This window comes from Lontra canadensis, unplaced genomic scaffold, assembly GCF_010015895.1.
Source record: "Lontra canadensis isolate GAN:19392208 unplaced genomic scaffold, GSC_riverotter_1.0 scaffold28, whole genome shotgun sequence".
NCBI lineage: Eukaryota > Metazoa > Chordata > Mammalia > Carnivora > Mustelidae > Lontra > Lontra canadensis.
In genome coordinates, this window is record NW_022631022.1 from 20,247,412 (window position 1) to 20,272,743 (window position 25,332).

A 25,332-nucleotide genomic window follows, 5' to 3' on the forward strand; every position below is an offset into this window, starting at 1 on the left:
TATCCAGTTGCAACTTGTTCTCAGTAAAACTTTGTCTTTAATTTTAGCTGCTTGCCTTTGCTTGGGAAGCTATTACAGTTTTCTTTTAATGAATTAAATTTGCCCCTGTGTTGGAAGACTTGATGAAAAGTGGACTGAGTTTGCTAAACCGCTAGGGATTCCTTTTATATTGAAACTCACTTATATATAGCTTTTCACATACTTCTGAGCTTCACTGAAAGAAATCTCATCAGATTAGTAGGACCTATTGGAATTTTTTTAAACTACCAAATTTGTATTACAGGAAAGTTAGAATGATTACTCTCTAATCTATTCTCTGCTAGCTAGTAGTTAATAGTGAATTTGGGAGGAACATTTTTCCAAGTGCTTTATATCATTGTATATTTACTGTAATTATTGAATGCATTTGAACAGGTTCGGGGGTTATTGTAAATTGTTGATCCTTTTTTTTTTTTTACAGCTTTAATCAATTATGGATATTATATATATGACCAACACTGGGGTGGGCTATAGGGAATACAAATAAAGTACAAAGTAAGGTCCCAGAAAAAAAAAATTAACAAATAAAAATAAATGAGTTACCAGATATTAGCATTCCTCTTTGATGTCTATATTTAGCCCCTCATTTTGCTTTTCACTTCTTAATACTAACTAGCACTGCATGGTTTTTTTTTAAGATTTTATTTATTAATTTATTTGACAGAGAGACAGATTGAGATCACAAGGCAGAGAGCGAGCAGGAAGCAGACTCCCCGCTGAGCAGAGAGCACGAGGCAGGACTGGATCCCAGGACCCTGAGATCATGACCTGAGCCGAAGGCAGAGGTTTAATCCACTGAGCCACCCAGGCGCCCCAGCACTGCATGTTTTAAACCAAATTATACTTCTTGCTGTTTTATAAATATTCGGCACTGGTGTTTCTGTCTTTGCTATGCTGGTTCTCTTCCACCTTCTTTCCAATTCTGAGTTATCTTTCCTCACTAAGATTCATTTCAAATGCTCTATCCTGCATGACATTTCTCCAGACACCTTCTTTATCCAATAAGTACCTTATAGTGGCACTTTTGTGTTTGCCCTGTTTTAAGTGTTATCCCCCTTCTTGAAATTAGCTCCTCAGGAGCAATGTCTCATTTTCCTGATCGTTGTGTATACCATGTCATACCTGGCATATAGTAGTCACAAAATAATATTTGTTGAATTAAAGATCAGAAACAGCTAAGGAAAAATAACAGATATGACAAGAATAGCCAGCAGTCAAAGCTCTGCTGATAAGTGATAAATGTTGAGTTACCAGATAGGAGAGGACTTAAGCTGAGCCTCACGCTCGGGACCTTAAAGTAAAACCAATCAGAGTGGGCTCCTGGGTGGCTCAGTGGGTTAAGCCTCTGCCTTTGGCTCAGGTCATGATCTCAGGGTCCTGGGAGAGAGTCCCGCATCGGGCTCTCTGCTCAACGGGGAGCCTGCTTCCTCCTCTCTCTCAGCCTGCCTCTCTGCCTACTTGTGATCTCTCACTGTCAAATAAACAAATAAATTCTTTAAAAAAAAACAACAACAACAGATTGAGTGCTGTGAGAATGACAAATTCCATTTTTAAATGGCATTAAAATGGATAAATATTGAGAGAATTCATAGTCATTGAATTTCCCTGGTTACAATAGAGTTACACTTTCCTTCATTTTATGAATAATGTAGCCTTTTCCTACTGTGAAATACTGGAAACAAAATCCTGTCTAGACTAGAAAGCCTTCCTACATGTTCTTAGGGTAAGGAGGTCTCTGTAGGTGATAACTAGCCATATTGTGAAAGACTATAAATCCCAGTGAAGTGATCTGCCTAACAGTCCTTTGAAATGCAATTTGGGACCCTAAAGGTTGTTTTCATTCCCAAAGGCTTGCAGCTGATCTCTGTTTATAACTCCAGGTTTTCTAAAGGATTGCCGGGTTTGGAATGAGGAAATAGGTGCTGAAGAGCTGCCAGAATGAGAATCACTGGAGTAGCCTGATTTAAAAAAAAAAAAAAGCTTTCTGGGGGCTGTATATCCTGAGTAATAGAGAAGCCACATGTATGTGTCTATGGCAGAACCAAGGCTCCCGAAGAAGAGGGAAGCTGGTGTTGGCTGTCAAATGAAGGACGTAACCCCAGGGCCCTCAATATTTTTAGGAGCCCATGAAAATATTTTAATGTCTTTTAAAATCAGAAGGAAGAAAATGAACTTCGATTAAATAAAATGTTTTAACATATTTGTCTTAATACCAGAACAGTCACAAAATGTCATTTTTGAATTTTTTATGGAGGAAGAACCACAAAGACAAAAGTGTCCAGGGCCCACAGAAGTCACAGGGCAGCGCTGCCCAAGACCTACCCAGGTTTCTCAAGGTTGGTGCTAGACTGTGAAAGAGCTACAAATTTGGGCAGACATGTGATATTTTAATCTAGCTCTTCTCCCTCTCTGCATCCCAGTGTCTTCATCTGTATAATGAGTTGTTCTCTTTTTTTAAGTATGGGTCATTTATTTATTTAAGTAATCTCCATGCCCACCTTGGGACTTGAACTCACAGCCCAAGATCAAGAATCACGTGTTTTACCAACTGAGCTAGCCAGGTGCCCCTGTATAAGAGAAGTTTGGACCAGGCAACCTGTGAGGGCTTTTGCAGGCATACTTCCTTAAGTGAAATCTGGCATCAGACAAGTTCCAGGCTAAAGCAGATTATCTAACATGACCTTAATGTGAACTCAGGTCATGGGATAACTGACGTAGACACAGAACAGGGCTGATAACCACCCCCCTATATTTTCTGTGTCCCGTTAGAACTAATTGTTTTGAAATGGTAAGAGCATAAATTATGTGATATTAGCATAAAGTATGTGATATTAGCATGCAACTGGTAAAAGATTAGAAGTAGCAAAATGCCTTGTATGTTTTAAGTACTCAGTAGTAAATATTTAATGGTTAAAATAATGATATAGGCTATTACTATTAGCTCGTTTTCTTAAGAGAAATCTGTATTTACCAGAGAAAGTATTAATCTGTGAGTTTTTTTTTCTTATTCTTTACAGAAGAATAACTGAAAACATTTTGGGTTTTATTTGGTTATGTGTTGGTTTTTCTGATGGGCAGTAAAGCCAAGTTTATTGAGCTCCTGAAGAGGGAGAGGACCTAAGGGGATTGCCCACTGAAAACATTTTGGAGATGGTCATATCTAAAGTATTTCAATCTCATTTCTGCAAATTGTAAGATTCTATAAATTAAGCCCAGAGCTCGTTTAAATTGTTTTCTATTTATTTATAAGGTTTTAATCTTATAAATAGGTTTAATCCAAAATATGTGCTAAATTAAGATATTAAAGCAGTATGTCTCTTCTATTTGTATGTTGTCCATTTTTCAGATTATTGTTGGAAAAGGGTCATTCCTTATTTGATGTTCTTTCTAGAATAAATGGACCTCTATATCACTTATACTACTCCAACGTACTTCTTTTCTTAGGGATATCATACTGATAGAAAACAGGATGATTTAATGGATGCCTACAAAATATATGATTTGAAAGGTAAATTTGCTGAAGAAAAGTGTTACAAATTGACAATAAAATTAAGCCTAGATTGCTTTGATTGTTTTTTTTTTACCCTGTCCAGTAATTACGACTACTTAGATGTATATCAGAAGCACCTGAGGGGCACCTAGGTGACTCAGTTTGTTAAGCATCTGGCTCTTGATTTCGGCTTGGGTTGTGATCTCAGGGATCGAGCCCATGTTGGGCTCTGCGCTGGGTGTGGAACCTCCTCAAGATTCTCTCTCCCCTCTTCTCCTGCTCCTCCCCCAACTTGTGCTCTCTCCACCCCACCCCCCAAAGAAATGAATAAAATCTTAAGGAAAAAAAAAAATTCACCTGAGCTACTTTTTAAAAATAAACATGTCTGTGCATCATCTAAGACCTGCTACTGTAGTATCCATGGGCATGTAACCCATGGATCTATGTTCGAAAAAGATCCAAGGTCATCCTGACAGGCACTAAAGGCTGAAAATGGCTGCACTATGTAGTCAAGTAGAAGGAAGCGTGGACTTTCGCATTATTAGATCTGAACCCAGAGCCCAGACCTGCCACAGTCTAGGTGTATAAGCCCAGATCTAGATCTATGACCAAGTTACTTACCTTTCTGAATTTCAGTGTCCTTGTCTATATAATAAGAATGGTAATTCTTTCTTTTTTTTTCTTTTTTAAAAAATTTTATTTATTTATTTTTAATAAACATATTATGTATTTTTATCCCCAGGGGTACAGGTCTGTGAATTGCCAGGTTTACACACTTCACAACACTCTTTTTTTTTTTTTTTTTTTTTTTTAAAAGAACAGTAATGCTTTCTAAGGCTTAGAACTTGGCAGGGGTTAAAGGAGAAAATAGATGAAAAGTGCTTGACATACCGTAAGTGATAGCTAGTGTTGATATTCTAGTAGCACGGCGTTATCCTCAGTTTTCATCTTGACTTACGAAGAGTGAGGTTTTTCTGTATCCAAAAGAATATTTATGCAGCACTTCCTCTAGTTCTCTTTTAATTAAGCAGATTTACTTTGGGCTTTGAACTTTCTTCCAAGTTTGCATTTGGACTACTCAGAAAATAGTGGCAGAGAAAATACGTGGCATCTTGCTTTTCAGTTTCCCTAGCATCCTCTGGAGTAGCTAATCATTTTTAGATCCAGTTTCACAGTTATTCATTGTCTTATTTTAAGAACAGGTATTTGGTATATCGTGATTTTGGGACATGAACTTTAGTAGCAAAACCATAGAATAATGGGGTTCTGTCAGTGAAAGAACATACAGATGCCTAATTCTTTGTCCTGGCATCTCCATCATTATGTGTTTGTATGGTTATTTCCGTAGATCTGTAAATGATAATGTTTCAAATTTCTTTTGAAACATCTCAGATCAATTTAACTGATAGTGTAATAGTGTAGAACCATAAGAGAAAAAAGAGGAGAGAATACGGCACTTTTCCTAGTTATGGCCTTTTTGTAACATTATCCATTTATCCTTTTATTTTCAGTTGCTGCAAACTTGCCAGAATTATAAAGTATTGATTTCCTCCTTTTTTTTTTCTTAAATAGAGCATAGTGCTAAGCATGAATATTTAATTTACTTGAACTTTGCTTAGCATTTAACAAGGCTATGGCTAGGTGCTTTTTCTCCTGAAATATGTGTTCACAATGCCTTCTCGTGTGAAGGGGCTTCCCCTTTATTTATCTTGTTGGATTCATCATATTTGGAAAACAGTGAATATATTAAATGTTGTTTCAAATTTAAAAATTGCAAATGCTGAAGATCATATAAAACCATGCCATGCTTGTTGTAGCCTTTCTACTTCTTTTGTTCTAGAACTGCCTTTAATATATCAGGAGTAGTCTTCCATTATGCCTAGTTATTTGATTTTTTTTTTTTTTTTGGTGAGTGTCTGTTAGGCTTGCACCATTGCATATTTTTGGACCAGAACACCATGTAGAAAAATTTAATGCCACAAAAGTTTATAGGCGAGAAAATGCAGAAACTACAGCAGATGAGGATGTGAATCCTCATTTTAACCATATTTTAACCACTTTATTTAGTATGTATGTATGAATGTAAACTCTACCCCCAACGTGGGGTTCAAAGTCATAGCCCCAAGATCAAGATTTGCATGCTCTACCAACTGAGCCAGCCAGACACCCCTCATTTTAACCACTTTGTACATTCAAAGATCTTTGACTGTAAATAATTGCAGTGTTGGCATTCTGCTTTGCCTGAACAGCCATTCTGGTATAACACCAGTCAGTGAAGCATATTTAATTAGTCTATGATGTATAGGCTCTGTGTGAACATACAAAAAGAGGAGACTGTTTCAGAGAATAATGTAGTTGGGAAAATATCTGGAGACCCATAAATACAGTTGCAAGGTAACATTCACATACCACATTCTTAATAGGGGCAATGCAGTGTAATGCTTGAGAGCATAAACTTTGGAACCAGGTTGCTGGGTCTGAAATCCCAATTCCCATACTAACTGTGTGACCCTGGGCAAATTATCTCAAAATATTTCAGTTTTCTCATCTGCAAAGTGAGATAATTGATTGATATTATTGATTTGAAGTGTGGAGGGTTTTGAAATCAAGCTAAGAAATTTGGGTTTGTTATGCTGAGAAATAGGGAGTCACTGAAATTTTTTGGACAAGCAAGTTACATGGTGAAATTAATTGAGGAACATTATTTTAGTGACTGTGTATGAATGAAGTAGGAGGGCCTAGAGGCAGGCAGCAGCTGGGAGACTCCAGAACCATTTAAATGTGAAAGGTGTAACTGTGGTAGGTGTAACTGTGGGAGTGGCGATAGATGGACAAGACCAAAATATCACTGTGGAGAAAAAAAAAATCATTCAGATTTCATGGTGGATTAGATTTGTTCTTTTAAATACCCCACTCCCTACAAATGGCATAATTCAGCAAAATCTTAGAAAATGCTTCTGTAGCAGCTCAGAGGAAATCTCCTGTAAGTGCTGTCAGGAATTATAAACTCTGGGGACTCCAGCTGGTAATGTGTGCGTTCACTTACAGCTTGCTTTGCCCCTTTATACACTAGAGCACACCAGGAAATATTGGCTTATCCCAGTAGGAAGTTTCTCTATAGGAGATGCTTAGTGAATTGAATGTCTTTGTTTAGAACTAATTGACCTTTCTAAAACAACATTTTTTTAAAGAGCTTTCTCTAATTAGGGAGATTTTAACCATCTGATAAGTCAAGAGACAAATCAGTCCTCTCCTACGCAAGGTCAACAATCATGTTGAAGGAGAAAAGGAGAAAGGGGGAAGGCCCCATCAGAAAAAACAGACAGTTAACATTTTATTATAATATGAACATTGAACTATATCACTAATATTTTCCTACATCGTGGTATTAGCCTGGTGATACCAACCTTTTTTCAGTCCTTTTTGTTATAGGATGTAAGAATGTTAATCTGCAATCAGAAAACAGTGTCTTGGTGTTTCAATCTGAATTTCTTTTTCTTAAAGTAGAATAAAAGATGCTACCTATTCTTTAAACTTTTTGAGAATTTTGACTCAGATTTTTTATTATTATAAGTGATAAAGCATAACCCTGACAAAAAAATAAGAGAAGGACTAAAATTAGTTTAAGAGAAAATTCCTTGAAAATATATCTAGAGAGATAGAGACAATCATTATTGCTGTTCCATATAAGTACATTTTAAGCCTAACAAATATATATAATAAGTTTTTTTTTTTTAAAAATCAGTTAAATGAGGCTATTGTTTTCCCTTTAAAATTAACTCATTGTCATCTGGTCAGATATTTCCAGCTATTTAACTATCTGGCAAGCTATTTTCAGTGAGGAGAGGAATTTATCAGTAATTTTATGCTTTAGTTTATGTAGCAGGACAGTGGTAATAATTTTATTTTATCATCAATTACTTAATGGATTTAATTAAGTATTCTCTTTATGATCAAATGCATTACCACTCTTCCCACTAGTATTAATGGTTTAGGTGGTGTCTAGCTATGTAAGAGAAGAAATTTTTACAAGATCTTTTGTCTTGACAAAAGGATCCATAAATCCTTTCCTTTAGCCACAGTGTTAAGAGTTCACTGTTGATACAGAAAATTGCACTTTGTGGGGTAATATCCAGCTTGCTTGCTACTACAGTTAAATCATAAGGAAAACCTTGGATTTGGGTGAAGACAGCTCTTGCTTATAAATGCATTTCATCCCAGTAGATCATATCTTGGCCCTCTGGCCCTGCTTAAATTTTACTCTAAGGTAAAACTCTGACTAGGCATGTGCTGTTGCTTTTCTTCTTCTTTTTTTTATAGTGTCATGTTAGTCACCATACAATATATCATTAGTTTTTGATGCAGTGCCATGATTCACTGTTTTTGTATAACACCCAGTGCTCCATGCAATATACTCCCTCCTTAATACCCACCACGAGGCTCACCAATTCCCTTACCTCCAACCCCCTCCCAAACCCTCAGTTTGTTTTTCAGAGTCCATAGTCTCTTTTCTATTGAGAGTTGGATGTTAGCTAAGAATGAGTGAGTGGGTGGAAGGTGAAAGATGAAATAAGATCTTACCAGGTAGGATTAAAAGAATGGAATAATGACTTCAAAATTAAAACAAAATGCTCCTAGTAAGTAAAGCAAAAGCTACTGTTTACAATTTACAGAATTAATCAAATAATGGAAATGGATTAACATATCTGTTTTTCCTGGAGGCATCTTTGGCTGTAGTCTAATTTCTACCTCTTTAAACTAGTTTTGGACATCATTTAGTTAGTACTGGCTTAATTATAACTGAAATCATTCCTTCTCAAACTTTCATGATATACTAATCTTTTTAAAAACTGATTCAGATTCAGTAGATCTGAAGTCAGGATTGCATTTCTAACAAGTCATAGGTGATACCAATGCTGCTGGTTAGTGGACCACATTTTGAGTAGTAAGAGTCTAAATAATTGTTCTTATTACCTGTGGTTCCTGTTTCCTTATTCTGTGTTTGTCTTCTTGCCTGTAAGATTAGCTGTTTGCCCTTTATTTTGCGAGTTTGAACTCTTTCATAATGCTTATTTATTCAGTGACAAGATTGCATCTGGAAGACTCACCTGTTATTAGTGGAAACTTCATTTGTCTCAGAGCTGTAGTGGTGTGCCCCAGAGGAGTCTTTCACTGCTTCTGTGTGCAAGAACAATGAATCACTGAGAGTACTTGACTAACAGAAACCTTTCCATTTAACTGTGATGATGTAGAAGGAGCATGGGTTCTAAAGTAGGACCTGAACTGTATGGTCTTGGTCAGGTTACTGAATTTCTTTGGTTCTCAACTCATTATTCTGTAAAATGAAAATACCTATATAAGGTTTTGGGATAATGATTAGCAGTAATATATATGAAGCACTGAGTATCTACAAGGTAGGAGGCATTTAGTAAGTAGTAAGCATTCCAGTCACTGAATGGAATGAAACAAACATTAAAACTATTTAATTTTCTTAACATCAGGTATTTTATTACCATTGTAATGATAAGGAGACAAAAAAAAATGTGTGGATGGTTTTCTATGAAGAAAATTTGGGGCTAAATTAGGTTTTTCAAGTTTTTTATATTTCTGTTTGACTTCCTGTTTTTTAAAAAGAAATTCATTTGATTTCTTCGGTAGACTTAGAGCCAAATCACTTTTCTGAGTGTCTGTTAGAATCTCTGTGGTTCAGAAAAGAAATTAAGTTTTATATTCTCAACTTTATTTTGAATAACAGAGTTAATAACTCATTTATCCTGATTTACCTGAATTTTTGAGGTCAAGATATGCCCAAATAGTGGCATTTTCAAGGACTCATTTGTGTCCTTTCTGTCAGTATAGAGGAGAATCATTAGGAACAACACAGCTGGTACCTTGAGGAACATGACATAAAATTGGCATTGCCTGCTAAGCCTGAAAAAAGCCAACACTTGTTCAGCTGCTAATTTTTTCAGGCAGAGTCTTTAATTTGGCCCCAAATGACTGCAGTTTACCATAGAAGTATTTTTATTTGCTGCCAAAATCCCTTACAAAACTTAGTGCCTTCTGAAACACAAACATATAGGCTATATTGTTTCTTTGCTTTTTTTTTTTTTTAAGTTTCCTTTTCCTCACTCACATTACTTGGTTTCCTAATCTTGGCCATAAAATGTTTGCTCAGTTAGGTGCTTCATAACAGAGATTCTTTCCAATAGCAGATGCATTCCAGGATAACCTATTAGCTGTATTATATAATCAGGAGTGCTAGCTGATGGGGTATTCATCTGTAAGAAAATATTCTCTTAGTACCCCTGGGCTTAGCAATATAGATCCTCAATATCATTTGTCTCACTTCAAAGCTAATTGAAATCAGCCAGCCTCTGTTTCAAAATATCTACACATATTACCAGCCATCTGGCTGCTTGCAAATGATGAAGACATTTAATATAAAACCTGGTTAATGCACTAGCTTCTCACCTCTAGAGAACAAATCTTGCCTAGGACACACATACTCTTCTTTTAGTATTGGTCTGCGGTAGAGGGCAGTCTTTTCGGTCCCCAGACTCATAACAATTTGATGTATTCACTCTCAGGTGACTGACCATGTGATAGATATTCAGAATGATCATTGAGGGACTCATTCAGAACTGCAATGACAGAGCAGAAGGTTTATGTATACCATCAGGGATGGAATATCTAGAGTGCATTGTGTGTGGGTAAAGGGCATATGTGGCTATTTTTTTAGTAACTAAATGTAATTTTATTATGAAGATAATGCTGGGTGAAATGTGGCTATAGTAGGAAATTTGTAATACATACATTTTCATTTAACATTTTGTTATTTATTAGTCTTTCAATTTTTAAATTAGGTTTATATGTGCATTATTTTTAGCAAAACTGATATTCTATATGTAGTTTTTATTCTTTTTAAACTTAGTTATATTTACAAACATTTTTCTTCTAAATTTTTTTAGAAATTATTTAGAAATCTAAACAATTTCTTCTTAAATTTTTTATTTTAATTACAGTTAACATACAGTGTTACCTTAGTTTCAGGTGTATAATGTGGTGATTCAGCACTTCCATATATCACCCAGTACTCATCACAGGTGTACTCCTTAATACCCATCACCTGTTTCACCCATCCCCCTCCCCCTTCTGGTAATCATTAGTTTATTCTCTGTAATTAAGGCTCTGTTTCTTGATTGTCTTAGGAACATTTTTCAATGTCATTAAATAACATCTCCATTTCAATGACTTTCATATTGCTATACTGTCTTAAGTTACCAGTGGAATGTTTATTTTGTCTCTCATTTCCCTATGATAAATAACACTGAAATGAACATCCAGTGAAAATTTTTTCTGCATAGAAGTTAATCATTGACTGTATCATTGCCTTCCATTAAGGTAAATTGTCAGAAATTAATTATAAGATCAAAAGACATGAAAGTTTTTAATGTGCTGTATTTATTTTGGTTTTTTTTTGTGTGTGTTTGGGGGATGTTTTATATGTGCCTCATCACAATTGAGAAAGCTTGTACTTTTTTTGTACTTTTCTTGATACTGTGTAAAATACCGCATCACCTGGCCAATAGCTAGGCCTGGGCGTATTCTTTCCGTTGCTCATTTTAGAGCAATTTGATAGATGATTAACTGGTTCCTCAATTGTTTTAATTTGAATTTCTATGAAGTTTAGTGAGGTAGCATACTATAATTACTTTTGCTGAGTTTCAGGTAAATTTCTCCTATACCTATCCACAATAACCATACATTAATAAATGGGAAGTATTCCCTATTCAAGTGCTGTATTCTAAGTGGCAATAAGTAACAGAATTGTAGTGGGTTGTTTTTGTTGGTTTTTTTTTTTTTTAAGATTTTATTTATTTATTTGAGAGAGAGAGTGAGAGAGAGCATGAGAGGGGAGAAGGTCAGAGGGAGAAGCAGACTCCCCACGGAGCTGGGAGCCTAGTGAGGGACTCAATCCCAGGACTCCAGGATCATGACCTAAGCCAAAGGCAGTGGCTTAACCAACTGAGCCAGCCCTCCAGGTGCCCCCCATATTGTAAGTTTTTAAAGAGATTACATTTGTCCTGCTATCTTGAAGCTTCTGTGTAAATGTTGTAATTTCAAATCAAAAAAATCTCAATACTTAGTACATTTTTGTTAATCAGCTCTCTAAAACCAAATAAATTTTACCAAGATCTCCATCTTCTTTTACTGGATTTCTCATGAAGAATTTCAGCTGCTTTTTCTTTTCACCAAAGAACACTACTTTTGCACTTTTTCCTACTAGTTAACCTTGGCCACATTTTCTTCTTCCCACTGCCCTTTGGAAAAACAGAAGTCCAGTTATATTTTGCTTTTGTCATGCTTAAGTTGCTAACATCTATAAATTTTAATCTTTTATGTTTATTCTTTTGTGGAAGAGGTAAGGAGTGTTGATGTCCACAATATATAAGAAAAATATATAAGAATATATAAGAAAAATATTTGCATATAGTCAAAAAGAAAATTAATATAAGAAAAATATAAGAAATATATAAGAAAAATATTTGCATATAGTCAAAAAGAAAATTAACAATTATAATAACATTAAAGTATTGCTTATTTATAAGTGAATTTTACTATATAAATTTATAGTGTAAAATAGTAGATCTACTGAATTCAGAGTCTTAATTATTAATTAATGAGGGTAAAGTGCTTTGAAGATGAAGACTACTTTTTGCTTTTTTAATTTTTTTTTTAGTAATCTCTACACCCAGCATGAGGCTTGAACTCACAACCCTGAGATCAAGAGTTAAATGTTCTTCCAACTGAGATAGCCAGGTACCCCTAAAGATGAAGAGTACTTTTTAGGTGCTTGTATGTATTAATGTAGGTGGAGTTTTAGTCCTTATGGTTTTTACAGTCTCTCAATCAAGTAGATAGTTTAGTCTTTTTTCAGTCCTCAGTCCAGACTCTTGTGGTTTAAAAGTGTTGATGAAATTTTAACAGAGAAAGTACTGTGATTGAGCTTGCATTAATGGCAGCTTTACACCCTACTAGGAAGTAGTTTTAAGAAATAAGGTTGATTTTCATTCTCAGTGAAATGAAATATGTGTATATCCTGCTTAAAGGATGCCTACAATATGATATCTGACACCAGAGCCCATAAAACTAGTTTATAACTATTTCATTCACCAGATGAACCAGGATCATATGTCTAGAGAAGTAATGTTACAATGATTTGCTTCCATTGTGGTCCTCTCTATTAAATAAATAATGAAAAGCTATACTTCCTGCCTGTTAACAGTAAAATTTAATCTTTTTGTGATAATTCTGACTATTGAAGAATTTTAGGATCATCAGTCATTTACTAAATTGTCTCATTTCCAGACTTTTTATATCATCTGCCACTAGTTTAGTTAAGACCTCATTACCATCTACTTGCACTACTAGAATTGCCTCCTAACTAATCTCCCTACTTCCGTTCATTCTCCATATTGTAGTTCATTTTACTAGCACAGATATATTAATCTTAATCTAGAGTATAGATATGATTATTATCCTTCCATCTAAAATTTATATTTTATCAGCCATACTCTTAGGCCCAGATAGCATTCAATAATTGACAAAATTTAATCCTAACTTAATATTACAGCATTATTTCCCACCTGTCTGTGTCTCACTATTTGCTTTCTTACCTTTACAACCTTTCCTTGAATAGCTTAGAATGCCCTACATTCCTTTCTTTGTACCAGCCCCAGAAATAACTCATACTCACTTGGAGGAGGGAAATGAGGAGTATTCAAATAACTCCTGTTCAGCCAGGGATTAAATGCAATCTGTACATTGAAATGTACAGAAATGGGTGAAATGGGTGGCAGTGCTGCCAACACAAAAAAATTTATTGCCTTCTGGTCTGGCAAACCACAAATGAGAAACTAAGAAACTGGGAATGCCTGAGAGAGTATAGCTTGCAAGGGAAGGAGTCAGACAAGAGATCTCTGGATTTTTGTCCTGCCTATACTATGACTCACCTTTGAATCATCTGTGCCCAAAATAGACTCAGATCAGCCTAGCTAAAAACAAAAGATCTGCACAAGAAAAAAGTTTACACTCAGAGATTAGCTAAGAAAATGAACTACTAAAACAAAGGAAACAATGCTCATTAAATAAAAATAACAGAATCCAGATTCTCCACAACTCAAGACACAATCCCAAATTAACTTGATATGCAAAGGACCAAGAAAATAGAACACATTCTCAATCAGATCACCTTGAAAATGAACCAGGTGTTAGAATTTACATATAAGGATTTTAAGCCAGCTATTATAACTATTATCAGTGAAGTAAAAGAAAACAGGTTTTCAGTGCATGAAAATCTCAGCAGAGAAATGTAAAATCTTGGCAGAGAGTAGAAAAAACAAAAAGATCATATTGAAGTTATAGAACTGAAAAACACACTTTTGAAATGAAAAATTCACTGGATGGACTTAAAAGGTGATTGAACATAAGAAGAAAAAGTAGGTGATCTCGAACAGATCAACATTAATTATCCAGGATAAAAGCAGGGAGAAAAAAGATTAGGGAGAAAATGAAAAAACTCTCAAAGATCTCTTAGATGATATTTAATAATTGATTCTCATCAGAAACCACTGAGGACAGAAGAGAGTAGAAAAGCGTCTTTAAAGTGCTGAAAGAAACTTGTCAATCTAGAATTATGTATCCAGCAAATATATTAATCAGTAGTGAAGGCTGGACTTATCATTGTCATCATTTTGCAGGTATACAAATATCAGATTGCTAGATTGTATATTTTTTTAAAGATTTTATTTATTTATTTGACAGAGAGAAGGAATATAAGCAGGGGGAGTGGGAGAGGGAGAGGGAGAAGCAGGCTTACTACTGAGCAGGGAGCCCTATGTGGGGCTCGATCCCAGGACCCTGGGATCATGACCTGAGCCAAAGGCAGATGCTAAACGACTGAGCCACCCAGGTGCCCCTGTTACATTATATATTGAAATTAATATAATGTTATGTTAATTCTACCTCAATTAAAAAAAGAATGAAGGCAAAATATATTTTTAGATAAAGAGAATTTTTACCAAAAAACCTGCACCATAAGAAATGGTGAAAGAAGTACTTCAGGCTGAAGATAAATGGTTTTAGATGGAAATGTGAATATTCATTAAAGGATAAAGAATATCAGACATTCTAAATATCTGGGCAAAATAAAAGACTAGTTTGGGTTTTTTTTTTAACTTTTAATTTTTTTATAGACTGTAACCATTGAAAGCTAAAATTACAACATTGTCTTACGGGGTCTATGATATGTAGAGGGACATCTAAGATTGCAAAGAGTCTATAGTCTATGCAAAATAATCCATTATTAACTGTAAGTAAGCTATGAAAACATGGATATATAATTCCTAGGGACAACTGCTATTAAAAATAATGCTGGATGTGGTGCATAAACAATGAATTCTGTTACGCTGAAAAGAAAAAAAATGTAAAATATAATAGCTAAAATCCAAAAGGAAAATTACGCTGGAACTCAATAGCAACATAAAACAAACATAAATATGTATATACTCAGTAGCAGGGCTTCAAAATACATGAAAAATCAATAGAATTATAGGGCAAAATAGGCAATTTTACAATCATAGTTGATTTTAACCCCAACTTCTCATCAATTGACGAAACTAGGCAAAAGAAGAAATCGAGCAAACACATAGATTATATGATGAATACTGTCAACCACCTAGTCTTAATTGTTTTCATAGAACAGTATACCAGCTAGTGGCAATGCACTGTTTCAGGTGCATATAGTATGCATACCGAAGTAAATTACATCTGCACCAAAAACCAAACCACGTATTTAGAAAGGTTGGAATTACAGAGTTATCTGACCACAATGAAATTTAATTAGAAACAAATATCAATCAGATAATCAGAAAAACACATAAATGAGTATTGAGTCAAAGAAGAAATTACAATAGAAATTTTAAAATATTTTAAACTGATAATTAAAATACGACAAATAGGAATTTGTGGGATGCAGCCAATGTCGTGTGTAGATGGAAATGAATAGCTTTAAATGCCTATATCACACAAGAAGAAAGGTCAGAGATTGATGGTCTATTTGACAAGCTGATCTAAAATTTATATTGAAATGTAGTGGGACTTGAAGAACCAAAATAACATTGCAAAAGAAGAACAGGAGGACTTATCCTGATTTCCACACTTAATATAGACTACAGTAATTGAGAGGGTGTGATACAGTATAAAGGGAAACAAGTAGATTGGTGGAAAAGAACAGAGGCTGCAGAAATAGACCCACCCCTATATATTTAATTCATTTTCTTAAAAAACAAAAATTCCAAGGCAGTTCAATAGGCACAGAATAAGCTTTTCAACAAATTGTTTCTAGAATAACTGGAGGGCTATGCACAAAGGAAAAAAAAACAAAACAAAACCTCAACTCCTACCTCACACTATGTAAAACAATTAACTCAAAATGGATCATAAGTCTACATATAAAAACTAAAAATATAAAGCATAAGGGAACATTTTAGTGATCTTGGGTTTGTTGAGGATTTCTTATATTGGACACAGAAAGTGTAATATATTTTTAAAGAAATCAATAAACTAGATTATATCAATTCAAAAATCTAAGCCAGAGGTCAGCAAACGATGTCCTGTGGGCCAAATCCAACTGCTCGTTTGCTTTTCTAAATAATGTTTTTCAGGGGCGGGCACACAGTCATGCTCATTTGTTTACATGTTGTCTATGGCTGCTTTCACATTATAATAGCAAGAGCTGAGTATAGAAATAATATGGTCTTTATTACCTGGCCCTTCTTAGAACAAGTTTGCCAAACCCCCAACTTAACTTTAAAAAAGGAGAAGTATTTTAAGTGGAACAAAACAAAAACAAGGAATTGATAGCAGAAATCAATTAAATTGAAAAAAATAATGTAAAGGAAAAACCAGTGAAACCCATACCTGGTACTTTTGGTGGGGGTGGGGGAGGGGTGTAATTCATGAGAGAAGACCCAAGTTAGCAATATTGGGGATAAAGGAAGGGACATGATGCCAGACACTTCTGACAGTAAAAGGATAATAAGGGAATATTCTAAGGAGCTTCATGCAGTACATTTGACAATCTATATGTAATGGGCAAATTCCTTGAAAGACCTAGATCTCCAAAACTGGTCCAAAATGAAATAGAAAGCTTGGAACTACTTATATAGTAATTTAAAAAATGTAAGGAATGATTTAAAATCTCCCAGGCCTAGGTGGCTTTACTGGTGAATTCTATCAAATATTTTAAGAAAAAAAAAAAAAACTAATGTTATAAAACTATTTCAGAATATAGATAAGGAAGAAATACTTTCCTATACATTTTATGAGTACAGTATTATCTGATTCCAAAACCAAAGGAATACAAGAAAAGGGAACTATATTCCTTAGGAAAATAAATGCATAATTCCTTACAAAATACTAGCTAATTGAATCCTACCTTTTTTAAAAATGGGTAATACATTTATCCTAAGAATGTAAGGTTGGTTTAACATCTGACAGTCATTCAGCATGATTCATCATTTTAATAGAATATAGGAAAAAGGGGCACCTGGGTGGCTTAGTCAGTTAAGCATCTGCCTTCAGTTCAGGTCATGATCTCAGGGCCTGGGATGGAGCCCCACATCTGGCTTCCCTGCTCAGCAGAGAGTCTGCTTCTCCCTCTTTCTCTGACCCTCCTCCCCACTTGTGCTCTCTCGCTGTCTCAAATAAATTTTTAAAAAATTGTTTTTAAAGAATATAGAAAAAAAAAGAATAACATTTCAATAAATGCAGAGAGAACATTTGACAAATTTCAGTACCTTTTTGGGATAAAAGTGTTCTGCAAAGTACTATTGTAAGAAAATTTCCTCAACCTGATTGGAGTTATCTACAAAAAACCAAAACAAAACAAAACAAAACAACAATAAAACAAAAAAAACCCTTACAGATAAACTTTATATTTGCTGGTGAATGGCCCCAATTCTCTCTACTTAAGATCAAGAATAAGGCAAAGATGTCCACTGTCACCACTTTCATAATGATTTTCTAGAAATCTTACCAGTGCAATAAGGCAAAAAATAAATTAATTAAAGGCATAGTAACTGGAAAGGAAGATCAAAAGTGGCCTTATTATCATGTGTGGAGAAAACCTAAATTACTTTTTTAAAAATAAATAAATTTTGTAAAATTGCAGTATACATAGTTAATAAATAAAAATCAATTTCTTTCCATGTGCCAGCAGTACACAATTAAAAAATAAAAATTTAAAAACAATCCCATTTACAACAGCATAAGGAAACAAAGTATTTAGGATAAACTTAACAAAAGATATTAAAGACCTCTGCACCAAAAGGGGCAAAATATTGCAATGGGAAACTAAAGATCTAAATAAATAAAGCAATATACTGTGTTCATGAATCAGAAGACTAAATATTGTTAAGATGGCAGTCCTCCCCAAATAGACTTACAAATTCATTGTAATTTCAGTCAGATTCCAGTAGGCTTTTTTGAAGATATTGACAAGGTGGCTTTAAAATTTATAGAGATATGTAAGGATCTAAAATAGCTAAAACAATTTTGATAATGTATAAAGCTGGAAGACAAACTACTTGATTTGAAGATTCACTATAATGCTATAGTAATCAAGACAGTCCGATACTGACAAAATGATAGACATAGATCAATGGAACAGAATAAGAATCCAGAAATAGATCCACACACATATGGTAAATTGCTTTTTAAACAGAATTGTCAGGTTAATGCAATGGAGAAGAATCTTTTCAAGAGATAGTGCCAAAACAAGTGGACACTTTGTATGGGCTAAAATGAACCTTAACCTTAAACAACACTTAAAATTGGACTTAAATCATAAAACTAAATGTAAAAGTTAAAGCTAATTAACTTCTTGAGGAAACCATAGGAGAAAAATATGTGTAACACAGGCTAGGCAAAGGTTTCTTTAAAAGAACATCAAAAGTATAAACTAAAGGAAAATATTGATAAAATGTACTTTATCAGAATGAAAAACTTGCTTTTGTAAGACGCTTAAAAAGGCAAACCAAAGAATACAAGAAAATTTTTGTAAAACATATATTTGATAAGGGGCTTATAAAGAACTTTTACAACTCAAGACAACTCAATTTAAAATGGACAAATGATCTTCTGATAAACACTGAACCATAGATATATGAGTGATTATTAAGCCTATGGAGAGATCCTCATCACTTGTCTGACAAATGCACGTTTAGTAGAAAAAGATCAATAATGCCAAATGTTGAGGAGGTTCCAGAGCAGTTGGAACTCTCATATATTGCTAGTGGGAATGCAAATTGGTGTAACTGTCTTTAAAAAAAGTATGGCAATACCATATAAAGTTAAAAATACATTCACCATTTGACCTAGCAATTCCACTTTAAAATATTAACCCAAGCAAAATGGAAACACATGCTCACCCAAAAATGTGTTCAAATGTTTGTAACAGCATTATTCATAATAGATAAATACTGGTCAGTGAATAAACAAATTGTCTTATATCCATTCTATGGAATCCTACTTGCATTAAAAAGGAACAAAATAGAAATATACAAAACAACTTGAATAAATCTCAAAAACAATGTGCTGAGTGAGAGAGGTCAAACATACATACAAGGCTGACCCTTGGACAACACAGCATTGAACTGCACAGGTCCACTTCTAGGCAGATTTTTTACAATATATACAGTATAGTACTGTAAATATATTTTCTTTTCCTTATGATTTTCTTAATAACCTTTTCTCTAGCTTTGTAAGAAAATATAGTATGTAATATGTATAACGTACAAAATATCTGCCGTTTATGTTATTGATAAGACTTCTGGTCAGTAGTGGGCTGTTAGTACTCAAGTTTCAGAGAGTCCAAAGTCATATGCAGATTTTTTGACTGCATGAGGGGTCGCCTCCCCTAACCTCTGTGTTGCTCAAGTGTCAACTGTAGCATGTACTATATGATTCCATTTATGTGAAATTCTAGAAAAGGAATATCTATAAGTGACTGAAAGCAAGTTTGGGGGCCAGGCGTTGGGGGGGAGAAGATCGAGTGCAAAGTGGGACAGGGACCTTTTTTGAGTGAGGGAATTGGTCTGTGTCTTCCTTGTAGTGATCACACAATTGTATGCAATTAACAAAAATGATCATACTCTACATTTAAAATTGGTGGAAAGGAAAGAAGAAAGGAAAATAAATCCTCGTCATCCTTTAAGCCTAGGTTTATGCCACCCATTTATAAAAATTTCCTTTATTCTTTCTGTTGGAAGCAGTGTTTGACTTCTTGAACTCCCAGATCTCTATCAGTAAATCTTGGGTGCTATTTTTGTTTTGTCATTTTGTATATTTTAACTCCCCTACTAGGTTAATTCCTTTGGGGGTCAGGATTATTTCTAATTTTATCTTGGATCCTCTGGTCTAATTTTTGCATATCTTGTTATTTCTTTCTCTCAAAAGCGTGGCTAGAACATCATTCCATTTAATGAAGGGTTCCAGTTAATTGGATTTCAGTTTTTTCTGTCTGCAAATGTACTACTTTGGAAATGCATTCAGCATAGGGAATTGTGATCTCACAGCTTCCTTTAAGCATCAAATGAATTCCTCCTCCACCCCAGACTCAAGTTTATGTGTTCCTTTAAAAAGTTTCTCATGGCTGATAAATGAAAAAAATTATTTTGCTAGCACTAAACTCAAGGAGATATTACATGATGGGACATTGGGACAACTCAAATAACTCAGTCTGAGATTTTGTGAAAGAGGTAGAAATTTTCTCTGATTAGATGTTGCTCATATTATTTTCTATAAAATTCAGATGTGTAACATTAAATTTGAATTCATTGACGACCTTTTCACAGGACTTTTGGGATAACATTGCCCTGGTTTGTTTGTTTGATGATCTACACACAGATTTAGAGTTTATTGAAGAGAGCAGGTAACTAAAATATCCCTTGTTTGGTTTCTGTCAAATAGCAGCAAGCAGACTTTTAGAATAAAAGTTTTAGAATAAATAAATCAATTTTTAATCAAATTCTCTCATGAGTCTTGGATATGCATGTATTCTGTACTGTTGAGTCCAGGGAAAATCCACATACTTTAGGTGACAGAATTGTATAAATGGCAAAACTGACATTTATAAAAAATGTTAGGAGCCTGATTTATCTTTTTGTCCAAACTTAGGGCTACTCCACTTCCCCATGGAAAGTACCTGAAGGCAGGCCAATTTTTAATTTTCTCAGAAAGAGCTTTGAATCCAACATTCTTGAACATGTAGTCAGCTGAGACACACAGTTCTATATGAAATATGCAAAAGAAATCATTGAATCTGAAAATGTTTTGAAATGTAGGAAAAGTAACAAAACGAGAATTTTAGAGACTGAGAAGCCTGACGTAAAGTCCCAGCTCAGCTACCCAATGCCTCTTACGGTATAAAGTTGAAGGGATGCTCACTTTCCGAGTCTATTTCTGCAGCTATGAAAATGGAAGAGAATTCTTTATGTTTATTTTTTAAGTTCAGTGGTTATATATTTTAGTTCCTACCAATTTTTCACACCCAATAATTATTAGCTCCTTTCCCCATACTTGATCATAAAAAATATGAGTCTTGGGGCATCTGGGTGGCTTGGTTGGTTGAGCATCCGACTCTTGATTTTGGCTTAGGTAATGATCTCAGGGTCATGAGATTGAGCCCCTCATTGGGCTCTGTGCTAAGTGTGGAGCCTGCTTAGGATTCTCTCTCTCCATCTCCCTCTTCCCACCCCCACTCCTGCCTCGCATGCATGTGCACTCCCTCTTTCTAAAAATAAAATGAACAACAAAAAAAATTTAAACGCTCATTTTAAAAAAAAGTATGAGTCTTGTAAAAGGTGCATAATCTTGCCAAGATGAAGTACTCTATATTAATGAAGAAATGCTTTATGAAGGAAACAAAGTGTTTTATATTATTTTTAATAATTATTAATTTTTAATATGAATTCTGATCAAACATGTTTATAGTAGCTCCTATTGAATAATGGTCACAGGGATAATAAGTCAATATATTATTTCGCCTAGTATTTATATGCTGAGATAGTAATTTTGCTGTTACTAAATCAACATCATTTAGCCAAAATTGAACTTACACCTGTGATGTCTTTTTTTTTTTTAAGATTTTATTTATTTATTTGACAGAGAGATCACAAGTAGGCAGAGAGGCAGGCAGAGAGAGAAAGGGAAGCAGGCTCCCCGCTGAGCAGAGAGCCTGATGTGGGGCTCGATCCCAGGACGCTGAGATCTCAACCTGAGCCAAAGGCAGAGGCTTTAACCCACTGAGCCACCCAGACACCCTGCACCCCTGTGATGTCTTAGTGGAGCTATAGAACCTGCCCTGTATAGAATTTCATCTGTATTTAATGTTGTATGCTACTTTAAGCCATAGTATTCCTTGATTTGTGTAACATTCTCAAAACTTTGCTGAAAGATCATTTAAATATGTGTTGTTCTGAAACATTTTATGAGATAAATTAAGCTTCCATGCCTGAAGAGGCAGTGCACCGTAACACTGGGGTCAGCAAACTTTCTGTATTATGATCTGCAAGATCATAAATAGGTTAAGCTTTGTAGGTCAGTCTGTGCACCTATTCAGTTGTGCCTTTGTAGTAGGAAAGCAGTTGTAGACAATATGCAAATGATGGGTGTTCCTGTGTCCAGTAAAACTTTATTTACAAAAAGACAGTTAGTTGTCTAAATGTGAGCCATGGATCGTGTTGCTGATCTCAACTCTAACAAAATAGCACAGATTTGGAGGTAGAAAACCCAAGAGGTAGTGCATCTCTGACGTGAACTGGCTGCATATTGATGATGAACCAAATCATTTAACTTCCTTGTGAATTACTCTTTTGTTAGTAGTAAAATAAGGAGGTGGGACTAGAGTGATCTGTCTTCCTATCTTAAATTTTCCTGTCTTTAAGTTTTAAATACTAAAAAACAGTTTTCTGGTATAAAAGTCACCTTTTCCTGAGGGATAAAGAAATAACCTAAGGATGAAATCAATATAGAGTGTTGACTTTACACTGGATATAGAAACTGGGTTTAAAATAAATTACACACATATTGCTTCTTCCTTTTGGGAATGTTGAGATCTAAAAGAACTTCAGCCTCACAGTCCATGGGAACAAACTTATGACCACCACATCAATATATTACCAATAAATTTAGTGATAGCTGGAATTTTGAATGCAGAAAACTATGAGTTGCCTGTAGGTTTTATAAAAATGATTGCAATTTATTGCTCTAGTATAGTATAAGTGGTAAAAAACAAAAAAACAAAAACAAAAAAAACACCTAAAAAAAAAAATCACTTACCCGGTAGCACTCAGCACTTAACCTATTTGATATCTATAACAACGTATAGTTCCTAATTTTAATCCCCATTTCACAGATAAGGAAGCTAACATTCAGGAACATAAATGACTGGTTTAAGGACATGAAGGTGTCAAAGTTGAGATTGAACCCAGTGTATTAGTCTCCTACTGCTGTTGTAAGAAATTACAGCAGACTTAGTTGTTTAAAACAGCATAGATTTACTGTCTTACATTTCTGGAGATCAGAAATCTGAAATTAGTCTCAATGGGCTAAAATCAAAGTTTTCGCAGAGTTGCATTCTTTCTGAAGGCTCTAAGGGAGAATTCTTTTGTTTGCCTTTTCCAGCTTCTAGAGGCTGTCCACAGCCCTTACCTTATGACCCATTTCCATCTTCAAAGTCAGCCATGTTGGTCAGGTCTTTGTTTTCACAGCACTCAGATTCTGACCCTCATACCTCCTTCTTCACTTTTAAGGACCCTTAAAAATTATTATTTTTAATAATATTACATTGAGCCCACCCAGATAATCCTGGGTAATCTCTTTTGAGATTCTAATTTAATCACATCTGCAAAGCCTTTTTTGCTATAGAAGGTATATTTTTCACAGGTTCTGGGGATATGAATGTGGATGTCTTCATGGGTCCATCATTCTATCTTCACACCCAGTAAAGGAGAATTTTTTTTTTAAAGATTATATTTTATCCTCAGCATCTCATAGAAAGGAAGACTAGTTATTGTCATCCCACTGGACAGATAAAGGATCCTGAGGTGGAAGGAATCTGTGACTTTGCCAGAGTTTTATAACTAGTTAGCTAGAGTAGGGTGGGGTGGGATGCTCTTTTAATTCCCAGTCCAGGAAGCTTTCTATTGGATCATACTTCCATAACATTTTTATCAGTATTAAGGATTTGATGCTAATATGGGTAAATTGCTTTCATGTCTCCAGATAATCAAACTTGAATTCAACCCAAATTAGACTTGATTCAATGCTCTTGCCATCTGTTAGCTTGTTTGGTAATTTCCGGTTTAAAAAAAAATCTTTTCCTGAAGGATAAAGAAATAAGCTAAGGATATAATGGATGCAGAGTTTTTACTTTAATCAGGTACCTTGAATATTTCTCTTCACTAGTGTTGAGACTCAGTAGTTGAGGGTATATAGGATGGTTAAGGGTCTATTTTACATTAAAAAGAGAGTGATAATAGGGTATCCTAGAGTGGACTGTTTTTTTAAGATCCAGTTTCAATTTATTTTCTATTTATAGAACTTTTTTCAACATGTATTTCCTGTCTTTCTGTTATGCCAGTGAATAAATAGTTGAATCTGTACTGTAAAATTACTTCCTTAGTCTGTAGATACTTAACTTTTTACTTTCTTTCCAAAATAGTAGCAATGGAGAGGAGATAGTCCTTCAAAAACAAATGACAATTAAAAGGACCCCTTTAGAGGTGCCTGGGTGGCTCAGTGGGTTAAAGCCTCTGCCTTAGGCTCAGGTCATGATCCCAGGGTCCTGGGATCGAGCTCTGCATCGGGCTCTCTGCTTCTCGGGGAGCCTGCTTCCTCCTCTCTCTCTGCCTGCCTCTCTGCCTACTTGTGATCTCTGACTGTCAAGTAAATAAAAAATATAAAATCTTTAAAATAAATAAATAAATAAAATAAAAGGACCCCTTTATAAAACCTTTGTCTTATCGTTGCTGTATGAAGTAGTAAGGAGGTTGTAAAGGACACATAATTTGTCCCTTTCTTCAGCTTTCCATCAGCAGGTTAGTTCTTGCAATTAGATGTTTCTCTCTTACCAAAACCAGGTATTCCCACACATTTCTCATATTAGACTTAACTGTTCCATAATCGATCATTTTTGTTGTTTTATTTGTTCTGTTATTCTAAACAGCAGTCTTGATTTCAAAGTCATTTTTCCAGCTTTTCTCCTTAGGCAGGAAGGGCAATTTTTTACCTCTGTACTAGATTGTCTAAAATTCATAGATCTTCTAGTTAATGTAAACAGTTAAACTGAAAAGAGTGGAAAGAGGGATGAACACAAGAGTAACAATTACTAATACTCGTCACCCTGAGAGGAAGCTACTGGCCTGGCCACTGTGAGTCCCATGGAAAAAATACTGAGACTGGGGAAGTCATTTTCCCAGAGGTACTGGTGGTTATAACCAAGGGAGTAGTCAACTACGGAGTGGAATGGGATGTCTGAGATCAGAAACTAGAGTAGGGTTCCACCCACAGCATAAAGGGGCATGTGGTGGTTATCAAGGAGTAGAGAAACAGTGTGATTTAATAGAATTGAGTGGGATTTTGAAGTGAGACATTGCTGGGTTCAAGGCTTATTACTTCAGAGCTGTATGGCACTGGGCAAGAAACTTGATCTCTTCAATCCCCTACATCCTTATTTA

The 25,332-nt window shown here is 34.9% G+C and overlaps 1 protein-coding gene across 3 annotated transcripts in view; it reads left to right on the plus strand.

Annotated features, from left to right (window-relative positions):
* The window catches only part of PEAK1 (pseudopodium enriched atypical kinase 1), a 291,481-nt gene that overhangs the window by 174,053 nt on the left and 92,096 nt on the right, over positions 1–25,332 (plus strand). The window contains exon 1 of one of the 3 annotated variants that reach the window (XM_032865118.1): positions 3,530–3,547. The exons of the other annotated variants lie outside the window; for them this stretch is intronic. The gene's annotated coding sequence lies outside the window, so the exon portion shown is untranslated. Of the gene's footprint in view, positions 1–3,529; positions 3,548–25,332 lie in introns of those variants that run through there. 3 annotated transcript variants of the gene reach the window in all.